This window comes from Macaca fascicularis, chromosome 7 (genome assembly GCF_037993035.2).
Source record: "Macaca fascicularis isolate 582-1 chromosome 7, T2T-MFA8v1.1".
NCBI lineage: Eukaryota > Metazoa > Chordata > Mammalia > Primates > Cercopithecidae > Macaca > Macaca fascicularis.
In genome coordinates this window covers 88,267,924-88,290,992 of record NC_088381.1, presented here as the reverse complement: position 1 = coordinate 88,290,992, position 23,069 = coordinate 88,267,924, and the positions used below count along the sequence as shown (strand labels likewise).

Genomic DNA, 23,069 nt, shown 5'->3' with positions numbered 1-23,069 from the left:
TGGCAGGGGTGGTAGAGTAGAGCTGGAGGAGAGGCTGGTACTATCAAGAGGAACAAGAGGAGGGGACAGCAGGAAGGACAGGGGTTCAGAATCATTTTGGTGGTGCAGAGGTGATGCAGGCAGAAAAAAGGCAGGGATGGTGAGTGGCATGAATGAGGGGAGATAGAAACAAGTCAGCATCCTTCCATCAACAGGAGAGGGAATTAACTGAAACTAAGGGACAGTGAAAAGAGTAAAACAATATAAGCAAAAACATTCTGAGGTGGTGCTCTTGAGAGTCTGGGGAATGCTAGTGTCCTTGGTGGAGGGAGAGAATGCTGGAATGTGGAAAATGCTGGCCTGGCGGGGAGGAGGAGTGGGAGAAGGAATGGAGGAAGTTTCAGTGCACTTCGTTTCAATGGAAAGGATGGCCTCTATGGAGCTGAAAACATCCAGCTGATAGATCAGGTTTCTGGGAGTCACTAGAAGGAGATGAACAGAAAAACAAAAATTAACTCAGTCTCAAGATAATGCACAGAATTACTTTTCAGGAAGAAGGGAAAACAAACTGTCAGCCTGAAATAATCAAAAGGGTAAGACTCTAATTTAAAGAGAGTTTACTCAAGCCAAAACTGCGAGGATGGGCCACCTGGAAATACCAACTCCAAAGGAATAGGGTCAGCATTCTGAAGAAGGAAAGTTGAGGTTTCATTTGTATAGGCAGAGACAGAGGAGTTTTTAGCAGGATTACAACATTATTCATGATTCATACACTATTCATACAAGGTTGGCACATAGTTACAGCCATTTGATTGGTTATAGGCAGTGTTTCTTTTTGGCAAGGGTACATTTAACATTTTTTGTAGAGGGCATAATAATCATGGGTTTTCTGTTATCTGGTCTAAGCAAACAAAGCACAACAAGACAAAGGGAAATTCATCTATAACGAGGGTCATTAATTAAGAAGACTGTAGGTTTTTTTTCTTGATGTCCTTTAATTCTCTCTGGTACACACAGAACCAGAAAAATAAGAAAGTGAGTTAATCTATAATCTGAGAAAGAAGTTGTAACCATATGTGACTCAGATTACAGTCACATCTCTCTGAAGGCTTAGAGCATTGTGGCGGTGGGTGGGGGTGTTCCAACAACTTTTAAATTTGGTTTATTTTCATAAAACAGAATTGGAAGACAGAACAATTGCCTTGTGGAAAAAGGAAGAACAATGATACAGAAATTATGCAAACAGGGAATTTTATAAAAGTGCCAGGAAGGTCCAATTTATACACAGATATAGAGATATTTTACCCCGACTAGGCACTGGGAGTAAAATATGCCTTGTCTCTCGATTTCTGAGAGAAGCAAAACAAAAGGCTTTTCTTTTGTGAACATCTTGTGGGCCCAAGATATTTCTTGGTGATAGGTGGGTGAAAAAGAAGGGAACTGGTCTGGAGGAGTCATCAAAGTGAAATGGAAGATGTTCTGGGAGTGCACGGAAGAGGATTTTGAATGAGTGGGGAGGAAGATATAAAAAGGAGGGCAGAGTCAAAAAGTGGCATAAGGCTAGTCGCCCAGGAGTTCGAGATCAACCTGGGCGATCTAGAGAGACCATGCCCCTCCCCACTGCCCCGCCCCTCCCAACTCCCGCCCAATCCCTGGGCTCTATCAAAACAAACAAGCAAGTAAGCAAACAGCCGGGCGTGGGCGTGATAGTGCAGAACTGTGAACCTAGCTCCTTGGGAGACAGACGGGAGGATCGCTTGAGCCCGGGAGCTCGAGGCTGCAGTGAGTAGTGATCGCACCACTGCACTCCAGCCTGGGTGGCATGACACTTGGTTCTTGCACAGAGTCGCTGTTCTCTGCTCAGTTTCTTTCATTCATTCCTTATGTCACGGCAGCGAAATCTCTCCCCGAGGAAGCTGCCCGGCCAAATCCATGAGTACTTCTGTAGGTGACGGGCTGTAGTGGCTAAAAAACGCAGTAGGACAACCATTCTGAGACGACACCACTAAATAGGCCCTGAGTGTAACCCTTCTAATTTTCCACAGTGGGTTAGTTTCTACGCGAGTATTGTAGCTGGGTAGTTCAGACACCCTAACTGTCGCCACCACCGTAACCTGATTCACTGGGAAGGGGCAGGAGGGTGACTAAACCCACAACATTCACAGACACCCCCGGGCCCAATGAACGGAGTTAGTCAAGAATCCGTTTTGAAGTGTTTTTGAATCATAAACTCAAAATAACTGTTTACTTGTCTTCTCCCCATTCCCCATGAGATAATGATCTCTGAATGAGAGCATGAACCTTGCTGAGTGTATTTTTTAGACGGAGTCTTACTCTGTCGCCAGGACTAGAGTGCAGTGGCGCGATCTTGGCTCACTGCAACCTCCGCCTCCCGGGTTCAAGCGATTCCCCCGCCTCAGTCTCCCGTGTAGCTGGGAGTACAGGTCCGTCCGCGCCACCACGCCCGGCTTTTGTATTTTTTTTAGTAGGACGGGGTTTCTCCATGTTGGTCAGGATGGTCTCGATCTTCTGACCTCTTGATCCGCCCGCCTCGGCCTCCCAAAGTGCTGGGATTACAGGTGTGAGCTACTGCGCCCGGCCGCTGAGTTTTTGCTTCATCCATCCATCCATCCATCCATCCATCCATCCATCCATCCATCCATCCATCCATCCTTCCATCCTTCCATCCATCCATCATGTTCAATTACAAAAGTAACGTGGTTAGAACCAAAATAGGGTCTGGGCAGGATATTTCGCGAGCACAGAGCTGCAACTCCTAAAGCAGTCTCGGCCGCGGACTAATGGGACCAATGGGAAAGTTTCTGGAAAAACTTCCTGACCATCTTATGCTTAAATTAGGTAATCACAATAATTCAATGCGAGCGTGCATTTTAGAAGAGAACTGAACTTTCCTGATTGCGGGAACCCAAATGGTGCAGTGCAAAAACTGGGATCTAGAGAATCAGTACAACGAGTAAGGGAGGAGAGACGGCGGACGAGGAGGCCTGCCTTCCTAAGCGACACTATTCCCAATTGGAAACCGAGGTGATTTTAATCTTGAACACAGAGTTCAAAGGAACTAATGGTGTGTAATCCGGGAGCGTCCTGGGGAAGGAAGATTTAATTTCCTTAATAGCTAGAATTTGTTAGTACTTCAGAATCCTTGCTGTATAAAACATACCACTGGCAGTGGTGGGATTCGAACCCACGCCCCCGAAGAGACTGGAGCCTAAATCCAGCGCCTTAGACCGCTCGGCCACACTACCGGACGAGCTGTCAGTCTTTGCAATTACCTTCTTCATTCTCTCAACATTTTGCCCCAGCATACCAGTGCAAAATTCTGAATTTCGCGGAAACAGAGCTCCGGATAGCATTTTAATTCATCCTTAGGAATTTAAGCAAACGCAAGGAGAGGAGGAATTACTGAATCTTCACTCGCCCCGGGAAGTGTGGGCTAGCAGGTAATCGACGATTATTAGCGTCAATGTCTCTGGAAGACCTTTATCTTTTCCTTAACCTAGGCAATAAAACACGGAAACTTTAAAAATCCTACGGTGATGTGCAAGTTATTCCAGAAGACTGAATAATAAGAACTCTTTGCTGTTGGATCGTGGTTCTGTGGGTGCAAATATTGCTTAGAGTGCCATGGGGTCGAAGTTCAGGTCACTTAATAGGCGCCCTTTGGTTCACAGACCTGTAAGCCTGTCACTGCGTTCAAAGGAAACTCCCTCCTGCAGTTTGAGCATGGCGAGGCTGGGTGTAATTGCCGGGCTTCTTGTTGAGGAAGAAGGCCGCTCTGCACCCTCAGGTAGACCGACGCCCATGCCCAAGGTAGAATCACGGCTTCCTTTCATAAGGGCCGAAGCGACCCCCAGAAGGCGGTCACATTCCAAGGGCATCCCCAGCTCAGAAAGGGTGGTTCCCGGGCTTCCCTGGAGCCCTGGTGCTGCTCATTCTCTTTTCTTTTCTTTCCCTTCCTTTCTTTTCTTCTCTGTCTCTCTCTCTCTCTCTCTCTCTTTCTCTCTTTCTTTTCTCGGCATCTCTGTCTGTCACCCAGGCTGGATAGGCGACACCCATGGCAGTGGTGCCCATCTGGACTCACTGCAACCTCCACCTCCCGGGTTCAAGCGATTCTCCTGCCTCAGCCTCCCCTATAGCTGGGAATACAGGCGTCCGCCACCACGCCCGGCTAATTTTTTGTATTTTCAGTAGAGATGGGTTTTACCACGTTGGCCAGGCTGGTCTCGAAGTGCTGACCTCAGGTGATCCACTCACCTCGGCCCCCCAAAGTGTTGGGATTACAGGCGTCAGCCACCCTACCTGGTAGCTTATGAGCTTTCTTAAGCTTTTGGGCTGAGATGAGGCGGTTTTCTAGATACAGGATCATGTCATCTGCAAACAGGAATAGTTTGACTTCCTCTCTTCCTATTTGAATGCCCTGTATTTCTTTCTCTTGCTTTATTGCTCTGGCCAGAACTTCCAATACTATGTTAATAGGTGTGGTGAGAGAAGGCATCCGTGTTTTGTGCCTGTTTTCAAGGGGAATGCTTCCAGCTTTTGCCCATTCAGTATGATGTTGGTTGTGGGTTTGTCATACATGGCTTTTATTATTTTGAGGTATGTTCCTTTAAAACCTAGATTATTGAGGGGTTTTAACATGAAGGGATGTTGAATTTTACAGAAAGCCTTTTCTGCATCTATTGAGATAGTCATGTGTTGTACCATTTCTTTCTAAAGGAACAGAGGGAAAGCTAGAAAACAGTTTCGGAGGTGATACTTGGGGTCTCCCGCACCCAAAGCTGGAATCACTGACCTGCCAACAACCCCACTGGGCGCAAAGCCCTGGATTATGTATTATTTATATTCATTTTTGCTGTATCCATTTGGCTGTTTTCTTGGTCTGTGGATCCAGAAATTCTCCTGGGAGTCTAACTAAAGTTAACTAATTTTAAGTGCTCCCTCTGTCCTCCATCTCAATCACTCAAAAAACCACAACCCTTTCTCGCCTCTCCTGGCCCTAGGCCTCTGAGGTCTCTCCTGAAGCTCTGGTGACCCAAGGGGTCAGGTTGAGGGAGAACAGAAAGGACAAAAGCGTTCTTCCCTGGGCCTTCGCGGGGGCGGGGGCGGGGGCGGGGGCGAAGGTCCTGCGAGTTCACGGTCACCGCTGCCAGGAGTTGGGGGAGGCGAGCAGAAAGGAAGTTCTTAAAAAGCAGCTTTAAAATAGGGCTCAGGGAGCACCGAATAAACGTAGAACCCAGGCAGGGAAGCAGGGTCGGCATAGGAAAGGGATGGGACGTTCGGAGGTCGGAGGCAGGCTCTCCTCCCGCCCCCCACCCACTCTAGTCCGGGCTCCCGCGGTGCCTCCCAGACTCACCCGGTGTTACATCCGCCTCTTCACGCCTTGTCGCCCTCTGGCGCCAGCACCCTCCTCCCCAACCTCCAGCTCATGGGCAATCTAAGCTCACTGGGTACCCACCCTGTAGGCCCTGACCAGGTCTCTTTCTCCCTAGAAGGAGGAGGTCAGCACCCAAGGCCCGCAGGCAGCATCTCCAAGGTTTTGAATCCAGCCGGATGGTCAAAGATATGGCCTCCTAGGCATCACTTAAGACTGAGAGATTAAAATACCCATCGCCAGCCCCTTTGGCTGAATGGATTTTCACGCGCGTCCGTGTGAAGAGACCACCAAACAGGCTTTGTGTGAGCAATAAAGCTTTTTAATCACCTGGTTGCAGGCAGGCTGAGTCGGAAAAGAGAGTCAGTGAAGGGAGATGGGGTAGGGCCCTTTTATAGGATTTGGGTAGGTAAAGGAAAATTACAGTCAAAGCCGGTTGTCCTCCGGTGGGCAGGGGTGGGGGATCACAAGGTGCTCAGTGGTGGAGCTTTTTGAGCCAGGATGAGCCAGGAGAAGGAATTTCACAAGGTAATGTCATCAGTTAAGGCAAGGACCGGTCATTTTCACTTCTTTTGTAGTTAAGGCAAGGACCGGCCATTTTCAATTCTTTAGTGGTGGAACATCATCAGTTAAGGCAGGAACAGGCCATTTAAATTTCACTTATTTTGTGATTCTTCAGTTACTTCAGGCCATCTGGCTGTATACGTGCAGGTCACAGGGGACATGATGGCTTAGCTTGGGCTCAGAGACCTGACACGTATGACTACTAAGAAATTTCACATTGTGTTTTCAAGCTTTGAAGGAAGCCTTAGGGAAAAAGGAGTGTGAGCTTACTGCCTCCATCAGTACACGCAAGTCTTTGCCAGGGTCAGAAGTGGAAAGACTAAAGTTCTTCTTAAACTAGAGAGAATCCTAGGAATCCTGTGCCACCATCTCAGGGTGTAGGCCCGGGAAGCATCAGCTTGAAAGAAAAAAAAAAAAGTGCCTGGGGCTCTTTAGGACTTGAAAGAGCCGGAGGGTGAATGGGAGGGGAGAGAACAAATATTTAAAGTATCTGTTGCACTATTATGCCTAGTATTGAGTCAATAAGAGACTTAGGGCCCATGAATGGGCCTCATATTGAAACTTTTGATGAGATCTCCAAATGAGATTTTACAGTCACATTTATGTCTCTTTGGGTTTAAGTGTTAGTCTGATAAACATACCCGCTATGGTTTGGATATGGTTAATTTGTCCCCGCCAGAACTCATGTCAAAGTTTGGTTTCCAATGTGTCAGGGTTGGGAGATGGGGCCTAGTAGGAGGTGTTTGGATCACAGTAGTAAATTCCTTATGAATGTCTTGGTGCCCTTCTCTCTGTAGTGTGTGAGTTCTGGCTCTGGTGAGATTGGATTACTTCCTTTGGGAATGGATTAGTTCCCTGGGAGAGTGGGTCGTTATACAGCCAAGATGTCCTTTTTTTTTTTTTTTTCCGCTTTGTATGTGTCTGCTTCTCCTTTGACCTTCTCTGCCATGTTTTGACCTAGTATAGTGGCCCTCACCAGAGGCCTGGCTGATGCTGGTAACATGCTTCTCCTACTTCCCAGGCTGCAGAACTGTGAGCTAAATAAACCTCTTTCTAAATTACTCAGCCTCAGGTATTCTATTATAGCAACACAAAACAATACTCCTTTGGCCAGGTGTGGTGCTCACACCTGTAATCCCAGTATTTTGGGAGACCGAGACAGGCAGATTGCTTGAGGTCAGGAGTTCAAGACCAGCCTGGACAACATGGTGAAACCCCGTCTCTACTAAAAATACAAAAATTAGCTGGGCATGGTGGCACGTGCCTGTAATCCCAGCTACTCAGGAGGCTGAAGCAGGAGAATTGCTTGAACCCAGGAGTTGGAGGTTGCAGTGAGCCAAGATCGCACCATTGTACTCCAGCCTGGGCAACAGAGACTCCAGCTCAAAAACAACAACAGCAACAACAAAAACCTCATAATACTCATTTAAATAACCCATAGTTTCTCTATGTATTGACTTTCTTTTTTTTTAATATTAAGATTCTCATGTGATGGAAGTGATCTGAGCCCATCTTGATCTTTTTTAGTGCCAGATCAGGCAATAAAAGGAACCATTCAACAGGAAAGAACCTAGTCATCACAGCAGAGCCCTCTTTGATCCTGGAATGCTGCAGGTTCAAATTCCTCAAACTGACAGGTATCAGAGCACTTTCTTATCAAGAGAGAAAGTACCACACTCTCCTGTTCTTGGCTGAAGTTCCTTTACTAACAAGTGGGGATGGCTTCTCCTATTCAATTTCCTATTCGATGTTGCTCGAGTACCTATTTCCTGCCTTGTGCTCACGGGATCCTTCAGTAGGGAGGGAGGAAACTTGGCCTGTTCCTTTCGAGAAGTGGGTTGCACAGCTCAAACAGTAAGTGCCCTGAGACCCATAAGCCAGGTGTCTTGGCTTTTCTAGTAGAATGCCAAATTTGCTGCATACTTAATTGCCCAGCATCTAAGGCAAATGGATAACCACCCTTTTGGAAAGACGCCTGATACAAATACATGCAATATATTCGTCTGACTGGCACATGTCTATTCCTTCAGTCTTCAGCACGGAATGCTGGTATTCTAGGATCTAGCATTCTTTAATATTGTTGGAGAGTTTAATCTTGAATTTCCTGCTATCCATACCTTGTTAATAGTCCAGTTGATGAAAATGTATAGATGAGCGAGAGATTTATTTAAGGCCTTACTATGCAAAGTGTGATTGGAGGCCAGCAGCATCAGCATCTTCTGGTAGCAGATGAGAAATGCAGAATCTCAGGCCTACTGAATCAGAATCTTAACAAGCTCCCCAAAAGGTAGAGTATGCATTCAATTTTGAGAAATACTCTATGTACTAACTTGTGTATCAAATGTTCTATGCTCATTTAGAGCATCTGAAAGTTCCCACCAGAATCTTTCTGGATCAGTCTGCAGCAGAAGACATGCACTACATTGCAATGTAAAGCTCTGTTCCTAGCTCCAATAGAAAGCCATCCCCCTGTTGGCCTGTGGACCCCTCTATGTGCTATAAAATCTTGCTTAAAATTAAATACTATATTTAAATTAAATAATATTTTTGATGACTGCATCAGATAGTCAATGCTTTCAGGATTTATCGAACCCCACTTACATACTTAGCTCTGATATGGTTTCGTATGGTTATCACATTGACCATCACAGTAAAGCAAAGTACTGTGGTGTACTTAGAAGTTTTCTAGGCCGGGTGCAGTGGCTCATGCATGTAATCCCAGCACTTTGGGAGGCTGAGGAAGGCAAATCACAAGGTCAGGAGTTTGAGACCAGCCTGACCAACATGGTGAAACCTGTCTCTACTAAAAATACAAAAAAAATTAGCCGGGCATGGTGGCACACACCTGTAATCCCAGCTACTCAGGAGGCTGAGGTAGGAGAATTGCTCGAACCCAGGAGGCGGAGGTTGCAGTGAGCCGAGATCGCACCACTGCACTCCAGCCTGGGCGACAGAGAAAGACTCTATCTCAAAAAAAAAAAAAAAAAAAAAAGTTTTCTAAAGTAAATGCTCAAAGTAAAAAGAAGGAAAGGAAATATCCTTATATTCAGCAAAGAGATTTAAGCCCCTTATTTCTAGTTTGTATTTGTCTTTCCAGTTTTCACTGAACTTCATCAGAGAGATGGGACAAGAGGGACTTCATGCAATAATCCAGTGAAATCAATTACCTCTGCAAGCTTCAGGTGAAAAGAAATGCAATCTTTGAACTATGGTATGATCAACGGAAATGGAAAGGGGAAGGATATGAGACATTTTTTATTCTTTGTTTCTTTCATGCCTCTGGTCTCATTGTCCTCCTTCACCTACTCAGTCCCCACAAACACTGTAATAGTCTTGGTGCTTTGGGTTTAAAAAGATCATGTCTGATGTACAATTTAATTTCTTCTTTGATTTCCCTCTACTGCTTTTCCTAGTCCCTGACTTTAATTCCATAGTATGCCAAGTTCTCAAAACATGGTCAGCTTCTCAGTGAACACACAGGAGTGTTTACAATGGGTTTAAACATTTGAGGCAAGCCAGTGGGGTGCATCTGCCAGGAAGCCTTTTGGGACTTGGAAATAGAATCTTGCCCACTTCACATCCACCAAATAAATCTGTGTTTATTATTTGATCAGGTTTAGGAAGGAGCAGAAGACAAACAAGATTATTATCCTTGCTCATTGGGAACTTGAATTTGAATAAAAGAAAGTATCTTCTCCACCTTTTACAATATGTACAATACAAACCTAGAAGAATGAACAAACACACAGAGACACACACACTACACTTAGATGGCAATACCAGTGGTAAGTGATAATCACCAGAGTGAGTGTAGCCTCAGTTTCCAGAAGGTAAAATGTCTGTGGAAATCTGAAGAAAACTTTTGAGAAAGTGCAAATCAAGGCAAGTACTTGTGTGTGTGTGTGTGTGTGTGTGTGTGTGTGTGGCTAAAGCTTTGCAAAGTCAAGTTCCTTGATGTCTGCGATAAACAATCTATGTATCTTGGAAACCAGTATGCCTGTCCATAGGTGTTCCTGGATGTTGTTACAGTGAATAATTGGTTGACTCCTGGTAATTGTGCCTACTTTTCTGGGATATAAATTCCTGACTTTTAAAAATATTCTATAGCCAATGAAGCTGAAAATTACAAAGTCTCCTCCAAAGGATGACATAATTTTCTGAACAGAAGCTCCTTGAAATAGTGCACTGTCATGTAAATAAGTTATCACTCATTAGACTTCATTCTTCCTGCTTGGTTTACTAGAAATTCAGTCCTACCTAGACCCTAGACAATCTATCCTGGAAAATTAGTAGTAGTGTTCTTGATAAAAATATTTAAGCTGATTCTAATCATGAGGAAATAAGTAAATATTAAACTGAGATCTTATATGACGAAATAATCACATTCAGTATGTGAGACTTCCTAAGAGACAATTGCCATGAGAAAAGAAAGTCTAAGAGGGTAATTTTTTTTTTTTTTTTTTTTTTTTGAGACGGAGTCTCCCTCTGTCACCCAGGCTGGACTGCGGTGGCTGGATCTCGGCTCACTGAAAGCTCCGCCTCCCGGGTTCACGCCATTCTCCTGCCTCAGTCTCCCGAGTAGCTGGGACTAACGGAGGAGACCACCCCTCATATCGTCTTATGCCCAATTTCTGCCTCCAAAGAAAGAAGAAGTAAAAACTAAAAGGCAGTAATGAAATCCACAGGCAGACAGCCCGGCGCCACACCCTGGGCCTGGTAGTTAAAGATCGACCCCTGACCTAATTGGTTCTGTTATCTATAGATTACAGACATTGCATAGAAAAGCACTGTGAAAATCCCTATCTTGTTTTGTTCCGATCTAATTACCGGTGCATGCAGCCCCCAGTCACCTACCCCCTGCTTCCTCAATCAATCAGGACCCTCTCACACACACCCCCTTAGAGTTGTGAGCCCTTAAAAGGGACAGGAATTGCCCACTCGGGGAGCTCGGCTCTTGAGACAGAAGTCTTGCCGATGCCCTTGGCCGAATAAACAAACCCCTTCCTTCTTTAACTCCGTGTCTGAGGAGTTTTGTCTGAGGCTTGTCCTGCTACAGGACTACAGGCGCCCGCCACCACGCCCGGCTAATTTTTTGTATTTTTAGTAGAGACGGGGTTTCACTGTGTTAGTCAGGATGGTCTCGATCTCCTGACCTTGTGATCCACCTGCCTCGGCCTCCCAAAGTGCTGGGATTACAGGTGTGAGCCACCGCGCCAGGCCAGGAGGGGAATTTTCTAGATTAAAGGAGACCAAAGAGAAGTTACAACTAAATGCAGTGAGAAATACTGTTTAGAATTTAAATCATTTTAATAGGGAGGGGGTAAGTGGGGAAATTTGAATATGGACTGTATGTCTATTAGCATATAAGGAATTATAAATTTTCTTGGGTGTGATATGGTACTAATATTCTGCTCTTGGATAGTATATGTAAACAGGGGGATGGGGAGGTAAGAAGGATGCGAATGTTACTAATAATGGGTGTTCTAGTTAGAGGATATACAGGTTTTATCGTAGTGTTTTTTTTGTTTTTAACTTTTCCCTAGGGTATTTACTATACAAACAGACAGTGGCCAGAACATATATAAAAATAGACCTCTGACCAGTAGTAACCTACAACAACCAGTGCAGGAAGTCAACCCACAGTGACCAGCACAGGAAGCCAGTCCATTATCTCTCTCTTTTTTTTTTTTTTTTTTTTTGAGATGGAGTTTCACTCTTGTTACCCAGGCTGGAGTGCAATGGCGCTATCTCGGCTCACTGCCTATCACCGGCTATCTCCGCCTCCCAGGTTCAAGCGATTCTCTTGCCTCAGCCTCCTGAGTAGCTGGGATTACAGGTATGAACCACCACGCCAGGCTAATTTTGTATTTTTAGTAGAGACGGGGTTTCTCCATTTTGGTCACGCTGGTCTCGAATTCCCGACCCTCGAACTCCCCGCCCTCAGGTGATCCGCCCACCTTGGCCTCCCAAAGTGCTGGGATTACAGCGCCTGGCCACTCCATTATCTTTAAGCCAGACTTTTAGGAGGTCAGACCACAATCTCTAAGCAACCAGCCCAGGAAGCTAAACAATAACCTCTGTAAAAACCAGACCCAAATGGCTAGGAATTTATGAATAACTAACACCTTTCCTGTTATTTGTTTCTGCTTCCAAGTTAGGATCAACCAGAGAAAGCCAAATATGCATCCCTAACCAATCACATAGGATGCCCCGCTTCTAGTTAGCCTGCCCCCCGCGTCCTCATGCCACAGTCTCCAGTCAGGGCACACTTGAAGTCTTCCCTGTCCACTATAAAGTTTTCCTACGCTTCTGCCTACCTTTGAGTCTCTGCCAAATCACAAGTGACACTCTTTTGGGTCCTCACTTCCAAGATGGCAAAGAGAAGAAATAACAATGGTCATGCCAAAAAGGGCCACAGCCACCTGCAGCCTATTCGCTGCATGAACTATGCCCTATGCCTACCCAAAGGTAAGACTATTAAGAAGTTTCATTCAAAAAGTAGTAGAAACTGCATCTGTCAGGGACATTTCTGAAGCTAGTATCTTTGACGCCTATAGGCTTCCCAAGTTGTTCGTGAAATTCTGTTACTGTGGGAGTTGTGTCATTCACAGCAAGGTAGACAGGAATTAATCTTGTGAAGCTTGCAAGGACCGAACACCCCCACCCTGATTCAGACATATGGATGCTGCCACATGACCCCTACCAAAGCCCATAAAAGATGGTGAGTCCTTAAGGACTAAAGAAAAACTATCCTCTAGAGAAAAATAATAGGGAAATTATATTTTTAAAAAATCACAAGTGAAGGCTGCTAACTCCTTTGCTATAGAAAGCTCTAAATACCCTTTGCTTGTTCTCATTAACTGGTGTTCATTTATTTCCACATTAGGATTAAATTTTTTCCAAATGGAAAGTTGAGGGGAAACGGAAGAAATACAGACAAACAACCAAAAAAGCAATTAAAAATATTGCTAAGATTACAACTAGGGGTCAAGTTGCTCAGCAGAGGAAGTGCTCAGGATGGGCCAGAACACACTGGAGCACAACCAGGTTTGCTGTTGCTAAGTCTGATAAACTAGTAGAAGGGGCTCTTGGAGTTTCCTAGAGTCCAACAGGCCAACTCCAGTGAATTGTGGAGTAAGGGGCTGGAAGAATAAGAATATAACATAAGGTCCTGGGACAACCTTTGATAGTAGGAGGTGGGCTCAATGTGGACAGGGTCAATTGGTCAAAGGTTTATTTGTACTGATAGAGGAGTGAGAACCCTCTCCACAAAGCCAGCCTCTGTCTAGGAGAAACCAGAAACATCACATCCATGGTTGTTGCCCTGGCTTCTCTCCTTGGAATACTTCTTTGAATACTTAAAATTATTATTATTATTATTTAGACTGAGTCTGGCTCAGGCTGGAGTACAGTGGCGCGATCTCAGCTCACTGCAACCTCTGCCTCCCGGGTTCAAGCAATTCTCCTGCCTCAGCCTCTTGGGTAGCTGGGACTACAGGCGCGTGCCACCATGCACTAATTTTTGGTATTTTCAGTAGAGATGGGGTTTCACCGTGTTAGCCAGGATGGTCTCAATCTCCTGACCTTGTGATCTGACTGCCTCAGCCTCCCATATTTAAATTATTCTTAAATGTATAACAATCTGTGGTTAGAAGATAAGAAATCAATTCGTGTAGGGAATAGAAGTGAGCTGGCCAAATTGTGATAGGGTGAGAATGAGGGTACAGATTCTAAGAGAAGGTGAGGAGCCATGAATACCATCAGAGAAAGACAAGCAAAGAGAGGAGGTGTAATCCCAGCACTTTGGGAGGCCGAGACGGGCGGATCACGAGGTTAGGAGATCGAGACCATCCTGGCCAACACGGTGAAACCCCGTCTCTACTAAAAAATACAGAAAACTAGCCGGGCGAGGTGGCGGGCGCCTGTAGTCCCAGCTACTCGGGAGGCTGAGGCAGGAGAATGGCGGGAACCCGGGAGGCGGAGCTTGCAGTGAGCTGAGATCCAGCCACTGCACTCCAGCCTGGGCGGCAGAGCGAGACTCCCTCTCAAAAAAAAAAAAAAAAAAAAAAAAAAAAGAGAGGAGGAGAAACAGCAAAGAGGAAGAAGGCCGTTTGAGAGACAGTTTACACTGCTTAGTAATTTTGCCTATGGCCAGTCTCTCTGAAAATAATGCTAATGAAGATAATACTAACAATGATTATAATAATAAACACCTATTTCTAAAACAGGGACACTGAGACCTGGCAGAGTTAAATAACCGATTTAGGTTTTTTCTAACCACTGCACTACATACTCTATGTCTATACCTGCCAAAAATCACATATCAACTATGACCAAAAGTTTATTTTAATTTGACTTTTCTGCTCTAGAAAAAAGGTAGGCCTACTTGTGTCCCCCGATGTTAAAAAAAAAAAAAAAAAAAAAAAAAAAGGTAGGCAACTTGCCATTTCCTTAAGCTATGTGGTGTGTCTTTAGGTCCAAAGAGATCATGTTAGAGGTTTTCTCCAGTGAAGTGTCTTATGTAGGCAAATAGAGTATAACGATTCAATTTTTAATTCAATCAGTTAAAACAAAGCCTTGTAGTTCTCTTGGGAGCAGAAGACTGAGGGTTAAACACCCAGGAGTCTTAGAAGGAACAGCCCTTGTCAGGCTACAGAAGATATGTATTCATCTCACCTTGGGACAACATTGTGAGGCCTCTTCCTAACTCATCCCAAATCCAAGAATATCTGCCACAAATGCCTTACTTTGCCTATCTAAATAGAGCACTTTTCTTCCTTGAAAATGTGTAAGGTCAACAGCATCGTGTTTTACGTTTAAATAATGAAAATTAAAGGAGACAATGAATCATAATAACCTTACAGATTTCTTACAAATTTTGCGATCTTGGACATGAAAGCACTAAAAAATTGTAAGTAAAAAAGCAGACCTGTGGTCAGAGGGTCTAAATCTTACTAAGTAGAGTCGCGTCACTTCTTGGGTTTTCATGAATCAGTGCTTTTTTTCAATGTTCTCATCTACGGCTTACTTGCTATAAGAAATGGGTACGAGATCTTTCTTAGTTAAATAATTGCTTAGTTTCTGTTCACCAGCTTATATAAACAAGGTTTCTAAAAATTAAAAACAATCTTTTCTAAAAAGTCGTATTATTTTCATACCAACTGTGTATAAATCTGTGTATGTCTTTAGGGAAGGATTAAACTCTTCTTCCTCAACACCCCTTTTCCCTGTTTGCTTCTACCTCTGGACCTTGGAGAGTGAGGGATTAACTCCAGAAAGGCAAGTTTAGAGGTTTGGGGATCTGGATTGAGAAAGGAAAAAATCGTGGAAAATCTCTTCTCACCTCCGTCCCTGGATTTTACCACCATATTAAGCCGAAGGAGTGCACTACAATTTCCTTGTCCATCAGACGCCCTCCGTAGACGCCTCATATTTCGGGGAGGTGTGTGTGTGGGGTCGCCCTTGTACCCAAAGATCTGAAATTCTTACATCAACACCATTTCCATGCACTACAGAGGCACAGTAGGCAACGTCTCAAGAGAGTATCAGGGTGAGGAACGGGAAGACAGCCTGGTAGTTGCTGTGCTCAAAGCAGAATCTTTTCGAGGGATTTACAGAGCACGAAAATGTTCTCATTTTGTAGGAGAATATCCTGGAATTTTACTCAAGCCAACATCCTATTGAATAGCTAGAATGCTAGCGGCACAATAACAATCTATAAGATAAAAGGTAGAAAAAGTGACTCCATGCGAGGGCTCCATAGCTCAGGGGTTAGAGCACTGGTCTTGTAAACCAGGGGTCGCGAGTTCAATTCTCGCTGGGGCCTGTGTGTTTTTTTCCCTCTTGCCCACAGCAATTTTCACATCAGAAGGTAAGCGGGGTCAGACAATGCGGCAGCAGAGTGGCTGTCGCTTGGCACATCTGCATGACTTCAAGTCGGCGCCGCTTCGGCAGTCATTTAGGCGAGGCGGGTTCACGCCTGCTACAGAAGCTGCCAGTCTCAATGACTTGGGGCGTGTGGTTTACTTCTGCTGTGCAAATAAGTATGCATTCCTGCCGATAGAAGGCACCCAAGAACCTAGTTCATCAGAAAAATGCCTAATGATTTGAATAAGCCTTGGGGCATAATTTTAACAGCTTTGTGTTGTGGCTCGTTGGTCTAGGGGTATGATTCTCGCTTAGGGTGCGAGAGGTCCCGGGTTCAAATCCCGGACGAGCCCTCGCTTTTTCATCGTGTTGAAAAACGTCACGACTGCACTTTGCTCTCTCTGTGTACTGTGCTTTGAAAAATTGCAGCCAAAGACTCCCCAGGGATGTGAAACAGCAAAGCAGAGAAAGCCCCAGGTTGTCTTTTTCATTCTCTCTGACAAACTATAACACATCTTCTTCTCCTTGCCTACCTCTAGCAATCCTGTCAAGTCAAATAAAATAGCGTATGCAAAGTTGCTCGGAAACTTTAGCCCTTGCTAAACATAAGGAGCTGCTTTCTTTCCTGGGAATGAATTGGGAGCTGACACATACTAACATTGTCATCATATGTAACTATATGATGTGTTATCTTTTAAAAAAGGTTTATGGCCGGGCGCGGTGGCTCACTCCTGTAATCCCAGCACTTTGGGAGGCCGAGGCGGGTGGATCACGAGGTCAGGAGATCGAGACCATCCTGGCTAAGACAGTGAAACCCCGTCTCTACTAAAAATACAAAAAATAAGCCAGGCGTGGTGGCGGGCGCCTGTAGTCCCAGCTACTCGGGGAGGCTGAGGCAGGAGAATGGCGTGAACCCGGGAGGCGGAGCTTGCAGTGAGCCGAGATGGTGCCACTGCACTCCAGCCTGGGCTACAGAGTGAGACTCCGTCTCAAAAAAATATATAAATAAATAAAATAAATAAAAAGGGGTTTATATGTTATTACATAATATTGCCTTTTCTTCTCCTTTTCCTTTCTTTCCTTTTTCCCCACCCTTTCTGCTTTTTGTTTGTTTGTTTTGTACTGTGAGGCAGGCAATGAATTCTGTGAACTCCAGTGGAGCAATAGAGTGATGAGGGAAAGTGTATCTCCATAGGCAAATTTTGAAATGTTAACTTAAAAAATAATGTTTTGTGAACCCTTAGCAACTTTCTTTATTGTGTGAATAACTATTACAGAATAAAACGATTCCATTAGAAGTGAACTATAGCCCCTTCTGGAAGCAGATGGACTAACTTACCCACATCAACACTCATCGTCTCTGTCTTCTGTCTTGTTTCAAGGCCCATCTTTCACTTTTCATATTTAAGGACAGCTCCTTCAGTTTCACATCAGATGAATTTTCCATTTCCTCTCCCTTAGGTAAGGACTTGGTTTCTGAAATCAACATTACCTCAGCACCTCCACCCCCAAGCCCCTAAGAACACACACAGCAGCTATTTCCCCCAGTGTGCCAATCATTCCCATTAGCATACAAACCCCAAACAGCTGCAGTATCACCAATCCTTAAAAAAAACGCCTTCTTAACCACTCTTCCTAATTCTCTTTCTTCTGCATAGATAAAAATAAAAGTTCTTAAAAGTTATGCATTATGTATCTCAACTTCCTGCCCTCATGCTGTCCTCTACCAATTATGATCAGGCCTTTTTTCTCCACCACTCCACTTGAAATGGCTCTTGTCAAGGTTACCAACGACTTTGATGTTTCCAGATCTAAAGGTCACTTTTCAGTCTTCGTCCTACTTCATTTCTCATCTCAGGAGGCTACTTTTCACTCTCTTTTGATGGCTCCTCCTCTCCTGACCTCTCAATATTTGAGTGTTGTCTTGCTCTCCCCTTGCCCATTTTTTTGTTTCTCTCTCTATACTTATCAAGTCATGAGGTTTAACATAGCATCGTATACTGATGACTCCTATTCATAAGCCTGGACCTAGATTTGTAGATATAGTCACCTGCTTGCCCCAGCATGTGAACGAGTTACAGGCATCTCAGAATTAACTTGTCTCAAATGATACCCTTGATTTCCTGCCGCTCCTCTTCCAATTGCTCTCCAACCACCGCCCCTATCTCAGGAAACAGATCCATCATTTATCCGGTTTCTCCAACATCACATCCAATCCACTGTTCTATCTTCATCTATTTCCCAACACACTCATTATCACCCTAGTTTAAACTCTCCTTCAACTCTTACAAATCCCATGATAGCCTTCTAATTCATCTTCCTACTTTTTCTCTACTCCCTATTCTAGAGAACGGCCAGAGTTATCCTATTAAAATGTAAGCCAAACAATACTCTCCTCCACTTAAAAGCAGCCAATAACTTCTCACATTTAGAACAGAATCTGTGATCGAGCTCTTGTGTGTTCCGGTGGTGTCTGTCCCTCTGATAGCAACTGCTTACCCCCTCCTCCTCCTTCTCATTCACTTTCTTCTAGCTATACTGGCCCTCCCGCTGTTCCTCAAATCCATGGGCCTTATTTCTTGTTCCGGACTTTTCATTTACTGTTTCCTTTGCCTAGAACATCACTTCCTCAAATATTTGTATCCCTCTCTCTCTGTCACTCCTTCTGTGCTCAAATGTTACCTCTTTAGAGACAACTTCCTTGACCACTCTTTCCAAAATAGCCTCCAATTGCTATTATACCCTACACTAATTTATTGCTGTTCACAGCATTTATCACTACTTAATATTATTACATGCAGTTCTTTCCTTCTTTCTTTCTGTTTCCCCTACAAGAATATAAGCTCCAGGAAGGCAAATCTTTTGTTGTGCTCGATTTTGTACACTCAGCACTTAGCAATGTGTACTATACATAGTTGGCAATTAATAATGAATAGATGAATGGATGGACGAATATTACCACACTCCTGGGCACACCTGCTGATCTCCAGAGGCCACAATTAAATGGCAATTTATTTCCAGTTTCTGTAGCGTCAGATTGGAATCTTCCTACGGATAATAGCCATGGCTGTGGAATTATGTTACAAATGGAAACCTAAATTGAGCTTTCTTGTCTCTGCAGACTAGACGCTAAGCACCTTACATATATTTATTAATTTTCATAATAGAAGTATGTATTATCTCCATTGTACAAATGAGGAAATAGAGGCACACAAAAGGTAAGCAGCTTGCCCAAGTCACTATTCCACAGTCAGGAATGTAAGAATTGCCACCGCTTGCATTCTAACAGCCCAGCCCACGGTCCCTTCAGCATCCTTCCCATGTCACTGCACTACTGTCCTTATGCCACATTTGTTTTCTACTCAATGATGTTTTACAGTGTTTCAAGAGCATTTTTTGTAATTGTAGGATTTATTTTTCCAGTTTAGACTGTGAGTTTCCCTTGTGGGTAGGCATTATTTTATTCATCTTTCTGTACTCCTCAAAAACTAGAACAGTGCGAATTACGCTCGTCTACTTAAAGGCAAAGAGCTCAAAATATGCTTGTCCACTTAAAGGCAAAGCAAAGGCTACACATGAATGTTATTAATGTCGTAGCACTTTCCCTCCTCTGGGAAACCATGGATTCAAAAGCATCTTTATGCTCTTGAGAGGATTTTACTGTCTTTATGAAGTACTTCACATTATGAAAGACTCAGAAATACCAGACATTCCAAAATAGCGCACAGCTACATTCTTTACCAACTGGAGATACGAGATTGGGTGCTAAAGAAAGGTGAAGAAACTGTGTTAACGTGGTAGCGCCAGTACAGTAATCGGAATACACGGATGTTTTTCCAAGGGGAAAAAAAAAAGACCACATGGCAGCGGTGGGATTCGAACCCACGCCCCCGAAGAGACTGGAGCCTTAATCCAGCGCCTTAGACCGCTCGGCCACGCTACCAGCCGGTAAACAATTAAGAACATATTCTCTACCCTTTTCTCTCTTACCCTCCCCACCTGCCAACTTCATGATCCTGTATTTGTAGTTTTACCGGATTTTTTCTTTCTTTTCTTTCTGGTTTGTTTAGCTCTCCTTCATCTTTTAAGCCGCACTATTTGAAATTGGTGGAAAGAGTTATAATACATGTTTCAAAAGGTGTCCCGAGATAGGGAGGGTAATCTTGTCAGGTCTAACGGTTTGGAGCGCCAGGCCCGTGCCAGGTAAGGCGGGTCACCGGGCAGCGTCACGGCCCTCTTCTGCCTCGGGGTCTCTCCACGAAGGGCGCCCTGCGGCGACAGCTTTCGCCGGTCGCGGGCACGGCGGTCGGTACCTGCTAAGGACGAGATGCCTTCCGGCCACCGGATAACTTGGGACGGTCCCTGATTTGCCCGCTCCCTGTTCTGCAGCATCTTTGGCTCACTCGGAAGTGAAAACATGCAGCTAAATTATTCCCGCTGACGCCTGAACATTGTTCCTAAAAGGGATCTGCAGTCAAAAGGCGCCGCCTTCCGGAATTTAGGTGAGAAAACCTGCAGTGATTAATTTTATCCACTAGGTGTCACCCATGCCCATGGTTATAGAAGACGACAGTGACCAACTGTAGACGTGGCTAAAACTTTCCTTATTGAAGTTTAGTAACCCAAACAAATTTTACAGGTGGCTCGTTGGTCTAGGGGTATGATTCTCGCTTAGGGTGCGAGAGGTCCCGGGTTCAAATCCCGGACGAGCCCTGTGTTCTTTTTTCTCTCCTAGTCAGCTGGCCCCCATAAAGTCACAGATTTGCTGTCGGTGGACATCCCAATAAAACCACGGATTTATTCATGTTAAACACCATCGCACAAAGTAAGCACCGTCTGAAGTTAGTATGCGAGTACCATCTAATGCTCCATTATTTCAAATATATGTATTTCATCTTTAGGCAAAAATGCTCTTTGTCATGGTATTACATTACGAGGATACATACCAGGTGCTACCACATATCATGTAGTATTTCTTTTACATAAGCATTATTTTAAGTCAACCACCTTTTCACTTTTGCAGTCCTTTGTTATTATCCAGGAATTGTTCATTCGGGACAGGCATATTTTAACAGTTTCACATAACCCTCACTTTGTAAGCGCAGAGGCCAGCAGATGGGGCGAAGGTCTTGTCACATAATAAAGCCTGGGCTCTGTCATTCAAGCCTGAGCTCACTGAACCCTTCTGTGTGTGCGTGGCGGTGGGGAACTCGATGGTGTAGCCTCTCAGGAATGAATTTCTCCACAGGGATTTGCAATCGTGTCTGCATATTAGAGTCACCTGTGAAACTTTTTTAACCATCCACTACTGAGTCAAGCTTTTTCTTTCTCTCTCTCTCTCTCTCTCTCTCTGTCTCTCTCTCTCGATGGAGTTTTGCTCTTATTGCCCAGGCTGGAGTGCAGTGGTGTAATCTGGGCTCGCTGCAACCTCCACCTCCCATGTTCAAAAGATTCTCCTGCCTCAGCCTCCCAAGTAGCAGGGATTACAGGCCTGCACCACCACACCTGGCTAATATTTTGTATTTTTAGTAGAGACAGGGTTTCACCATTCTGGCCAGGCTGGTCTTGAACTCCTAACCTCAGGTGATCCACCGGCCTTGGTCTCTCAAAGTGCTTGGATTACCATTGTGAGCCACCATGCCCAGCATAGGAATGGTTATTTTTCAGGAAAAAAGCTCCCAAGATGTAACTGGAATTGCCCTGGGGGCTACATATACTACCAAGTTCCTCTACAGGCCACAGCCAGAGACCATGCAGGGCGGGGTTACTCTATAAAAACCCTGTGTCCTACTCTGCGTTCCTCAGAATCACCCCCTTCTAGCTGGTCCTTGATCTTCCCTAGTTACGTTTTCTTTTGGGTACAACCATGTGCCAAATTATTTTGCCTCTGCAATCCTCCTTACTTTCCAAGCCACAGAAATGGAATGTGGTATGAGCAAGAAACTCAAAGAGGGAAAAGACAGCCTAGTGGTTCACTCTGCTTATTTGAGAAGGGTATGTGGCTGCGTGTGTTGGGGGGAGGGAGGCTTTCACTGTCTATGCAACAGCTAGACCCTCAGAACACCCTCTTCATCTCTATTCCCCTGCTACCAGTGGGGTATTCAGTGTTTACATCCTACAGTTCAGCCAGATGTGTCCTGACTCATCTGATGAACAAGAACTAGAAATCACAGGTATTTTTCACTTAATTCCTAGCTACACTGTTGAGTATTTAACTTCTGATACTTCTTCAGATATTTAGAAGAACTATGAAACAAATAATCTTGGAATTATCCTTTATTCCTCTCTCTTACAACTCATGTTCAATCCCTCAACGAATGATGTTGGCTCTGTCATCAGACTATTTCCAGAATTCAAACATTTCTCACCACCTCCTCCACCACCACTGCTCTAGTCGAAGCCATCACCATTTCTCATCTGCCCTATTGCAGCAGCCCTTTAGCAGGTCTCTCTGTTTTGTCCTTGTGCCCTCAAATCTATTTTCCACAAAGTAGTCAGAATGATTCTTTCAAATCCTAGGAGCTTGTTGTTTCTCTGCTTACAACCCTCTGTGCATCTCTGTCATGCTCAGGGTTAGGTTCTAGCCCTAGCTGAGGGCTGAGGGGAGTGGGTGGACGTGGGGCCGGGAGCTGGAAGAACACTCAAGAGACAGCAGGTAAATGAGACATGGCTTTCTTCAGCAGCCCCTTCGCAGGGTCAGTGTTACATTTATACACTACACAAACGATAGTGACTGAGAGCCAGGGGGGGAGCTTCCTTATGTTGTGCCTACATGGCTATGATTATATAAGATATGGGACTGTGCGCTTGTGCCCCAATCCCGATGAGTCATCTAGGCTGTTTATCTTGCCCTATGCCTGCTTGACCACACACAGCCATGTTCCTCACACTCCACCCCCTAGGACTAGGAATCCTTTTGGTGGGGACCCGTGCACATATGACACACCCTGGACCCATAGGCCACAGCCACAACACAGAGAGGAACAACTTACCACTAATATTCCTGCTATGCTACCTATGATTATGAGAGCCCAATGTAGGCCAGAGCCCAAAGACGCCCACTGTCTCTGCAGGCGGTCATCAGTAAGGTGCTCAGTCACCTTAATCTCCTATGACACCCCTTGTAAAGCTGCCATTGTATTCCGGTGATTGTCAGGGATAAATGTACAACATTGTGTCCCTACAAGGGCACAGGTGCCACCTTGGGCAGCTGCGACTATGTCTAAGGCCGTCTGGTTTTGCAGCGCCACCTTCCTGATCTGATCAA

At 44.8% G+C, this 23,069-nt stretch overlaps 5 non-coding genes across 5 annotated transcripts; 3 read left to right on the top strand and 2 right to left on the bottom strand.

Annotated features, from left to right (window-relative positions):
* Positions 1–3,163: 3,163 nt before the first annotated feature.
* On the bottom strand, positions 3,164–3,245 carry TRNAL-UAG (transfer RNA leucine (anticodon UAG)). Its single transcript has one exon. It is a non-coding gene; the product is annotated as a tRNA-Leu (tRNA).
* Positions 3,246–15,688: 12,443 nt separating this feature from the next.
* On the top strand, positions 15,689–15,761 carry TRNAT-UGU (transfer RNA threonine (anticodon UGU)). The gene has a single exon. It is a non-coding gene; the product is annotated as a tRNA-Thr (tRNA).
* A 322-nt stretch (positions 15,762–16,083) lies between these two features.
* TRNAP-AGG (transfer RNA proline (anticodon AGG)) lies at positions 16,084–16,155 on the top strand. The gene has a single exon. It is a non-coding gene; the product is annotated as a tRNA-Pro (tRNA).
* A 3,508-nt stretch (positions 16,156–19,663) lies between these two features.
* Positions 19,664–19,745, bottom strand: TRNAL-AAG (transfer RNA leucine (anticodon AAG)). The gene has a single exon. It is a non-coding gene; the product is annotated as a tRNA-Leu (tRNA).
* Positions 19,746–20,443: 698 nt separating this feature from the next.
* Positions 20,444–20,515, top strand: TRNAP-AGG (transfer RNA proline (anticodon AGG)). Its single transcript has one exon. It is a non-coding gene; the product is annotated as a tRNA-Pro (tRNA).
* Positions 20,516–23,069: the final 2,554 nt, after the last annotated feature.